We start from the raw sequence: 3,761 nt of genomic DNA, 5'->3' as shown, positions 1-3,761 counted from the left end.
GCAGCAAGCGAGGGCTACTCTTTGTTGCGGTGCGCAGGCTTCTCTTTGCAGTGGCTTCTCTTGTTGCGGAGCACAGGCTCTAGGCACGCGGGCTCAGTACTTGTGGGTCACGGGCTCTAGAGCACAGGCTCAGTAGTTGCGGCGCACAGGCTTAGTTGCTCCGCGGCATGTGGGATCTTCCCGGACCAGGGCTCGAACCCGTGTCTCCTGCATTGGCAGGCAGATTCTTAACCACTGCGCCACCAGGGAAGTCCTATTTATTTATTTTTGGCTGCATTGGGCCTTCGTTGCTTCGCGTGGGCTTTCTCTAGTTGCAGAGAGCTGGGACTACCCTTTGTTGTGGTGCGCGGGCTTCTTATTGCAGTGGCTTCTCTTTGTTGTGGAGCACGGGCTCTGGGTGTCCGGGCTTTGGTAGTTGTGGCACGTGGGCTCAGTAGTTGTGGTGCAGGGACTTAGTTGCTCCGCGTCATGGGGCTCTTCCCCGACCAGGACTCGAACCCGTGTACCCTGCATTGGCAGGTGGATTCTTAACCACTGTGCCACCAGGGAAATCCCAAAAGAAAAAAAAAAGTGACTTTTTCTCTCTCTCTCTCTTTTTTTTTTTTTTTTTTTTTTTTTTCTCACTGCTGTGGCCTCTCCCGTTGTGGAGCACAGGCTCCAGACGCACAGGCTCAGCGGCCATGGCTCACGGGCCCAGCCGCTCCGCGGCATGTGGGACCCTCCCGGACCGGGACACGAACCCGTGTCCCCTGCATCGGCAGGCGGACCCCCAACCACTGCGCCACCAGGGAAGCCCAAAAGTGAGTTTTTAAAATGTGAACTGCCCTCATTTAATTCCATTTTACATATAGCCATAAATAACAATTTCCTTTTTCCCAGTTAGAAGACATATATCACACACCTATTCAATGTGACTCAGCTCCCTGTGATCAAGATCCTATGGTGACGGAGAGAAAAAAACCCAAACAAACAAACAAAAAAAGTAGAATAAACCCCTATGGCCCGTCATGCATCGTTTCATTTTTTTCCTTTTAATTTATTACAGTATAATGACACAAAATAAACTGCAAATATTTAAAATGTACAGGCAATAGAGGAAGCAGAGGACTTTCTTAGGGTGATGTCAGCAAGATGACAGTAAAAGAATTTCTACCACCTGTCCCCACCGAGAAACATCAGATTGATAATGATATAGTTATGATAATGATATCCATCATTATAACTATAAGCTGTTTTATATATATATATTTATTTATGTAATTTTAGTACATGACAGAAAATGGCCATACCAATATGGAGGCCCAGATTTATTTGTCATGAGATGCTTTTAAATTGGGAATTCTGGGTACCATTTCTACATTCTTTCGAGGCAAGATAATATCTGTGGCTGATGTGAGTTGTATTTACTCCTAGCCTAATCAATGGGGCTGGGAATGGGAAAGGTATGGTAGCAACAGCCTAGGAGACCATGGTCCAGTCTCTGTGTGCGTGTGTGTATGTGTGTGTATGTGTGTGTTTGTGTGTGTATGTGTGTGTATGTGTGTGTTTGTGTACCTTGTGAAGTGAGAACATTCCTAAAGGCAGGGTACGTGGCCTCATAATTCCAAGGTGACTTTGACATTACAGAGACCAGAAATAAACCAACAGATGGCACTAGGAGGCAATCAATTTAGAGGATGTCCTTGCAACAAAATTAATAATGGGAAGAGGAACATGGAGTGGATGAGGGACCTTCTCTGGCTTAGCTTCAGCAGCACCAGGGAAACCACCCGGCTCCTCAAATTTTTCTGACACTGTTTCTCATCGTGCTCCTTCTTGCTCATACCTCTCTGACCTACCTGGTTCCTTTGGAGCCTTGATTGTTCTGAAACAAGCACGTTTCTTGGAGCTATTGCACTGGCCACTCCTGCACTTAGGCACACACTTCAGATGACTTCCTGGATCCAACCCCGTCTTCCTTGCAATCTGTGCTCAGATGTCACCTTGTTTGCCGGTGTTACCTAAACACTCAGTAAAAAACAATCACGCTCCCTGTCTACTGTCTCCTTTATGACTGATTATTTTTCATCACAGCGCCGCTCACCATCTGACATGTTACATGATTTTTTATTTTCTTATATTCTTTCTCTATCCTTGGATTGTAGAGGGTTTTGTTTTTCAGTGCCCTATATTCGTGGCCTAGATAGTTATTGGAAAATTGAGTTATCACTCAATTAATATTCCTCAAATGCATGAAATGCACGAAAGAATTTCACATAAAAATTGTAAGACACATAACATCTTGGGAAAAAGCTGAAAGTAGGACAATAATTCATAAACAGAGATGGTACAAGGAATCCTAGAGAGGGGACAAGATCCATAGACAATTTGTTGAAATTAATTAATTTCTTGGCTGCAAAATGTAAATGTAGGTGAAAATTAGACATGTTACTGATGTTTTTCTCACTTCTTGTAGTCACTTACACTACATGGAACCAGGGAACCTTACAGGAATTATAGAATTCCTTCTCTGATTTTTAGAGTAACCAGAATTCCAGCCCCTCATATTTTGGCTTTTCCTTTCCATGTACATGATCACTGTGTCTGAAAACCTGCTCATCATCCTGGCCATCAGCTCAGACTCCCGCCTCCACCCACCCAACTAACCTGTCCTCCTTCTCCAACATGTCCTTTGCAGATTTCTGTTTCACCTCCACCACGATCCCAAAGATGATGCAGAACATCCAGACACACAGCAAAGTTATAACCCTTGAAATCTGCAGCAGGAAGATATATTGTTTCCTTCTGTTTGCAGGATTGGACAACTTTCTCCTGGCTGTGGTGGCCTATGAGCACTTCGTAACCATCTCTCACCTGCTACGCTACCCCATCACCATGAACCCCCAGCTCTGGGGACTGATGGTTCTTGTGTCCTGGGTCATGAGTGCCATGAATTCCTTGCTACAGAGCTTGGTAATGTTGGGGCTGTTCTTCTATGCAGACTTGGATATCCCCACTTTTTCTGTGAGCTCAGTCAAGTGGTCCAACTCGCTTGTTCTGTCAACTTTCTTAATAACATGATGATACATTTTGCAGCTGCACTGCTGGGCGGTGTTCCCGTGGCTGACGTTCTTTACTTATACTCTAAAAGAGTTTCCTCCATACACGGAATCTCATAATTTCAGGGAAAGCATAAAGCCTCGTCCATCTGTCTATCTTACCTCTCAGTTGTCTCCTTATTTTACTGTATGTGTCTATGAATGTACTTAAGCTCTGCTTCTCCACACAGCTCACGTTCAAGTGCAACAGCCTTGGTGATGTAAACTGGGGTCATGTCCATGCTGAACCCCTTCATCTAAAGTTTGAAGAACAAAGACATATAAAAACAGCTTTGAAAAGACTCTTTGGGAAGGAAACTATAAAAGACCAATTGTCCTAGGGCTGAAGAAGTACCCATGATTGCAAGGATCAAAGCCTGTGAGCCAGAATTTCCAATTATTTTATCAGAGTGTGGAAGTAGGACTTGCTACTTTTTTATTGCTAGAGTTTCTATTTCTTTGATTTCAACTTCTCTCTATAATTTATACAGCTCACTTTATTAAGCGTTCTGCCCTGACAATGAACAGGGTTATTTCCCCTTTGTCACTCTCATATTCTCTCAAATTTATTCCCAACCTTGGACTTAAAATATTTGGCAATTCTCATTTATCTCATGGGACTACTTAGATTTCTTAAAAATAATTTATTCTCAAGTGACGCAGATCACACTAATTTTTGTTTGA

General features: G+C 43.7%; 1 pseudogene; it reads left to right on the top strand.

Annotated features, from left to right (window-relative positions):
- The first annotated feature begins 2,459 nt into the window (after positions 1-2,459).
- Positions 2,460-3,438, top strand: LOC112064652 (olfactory receptor 7A5-like; annotated as a pseudogene).
- The last annotated feature ends 323 nt before the right edge of the window (positions 3,439-3,761 follow it).

Source organism: Physeter macrocephalus, chromosome 14 (assembly GCF_002837175.3).
Source record: "Physeter macrocephalus isolate SW-GA chromosome 14, ASM283717v5, whole genome shotgun sequence".
Taxonomy (NCBI): Eukaryota; Metazoa; Chordata; class Mammalia; order Artiodactyla; family Physeteridae; genus Physeter; species Physeter macrocephalus.
This window is presented reverse-complemented; position numbering and strand designations above follow the sequence as displayed.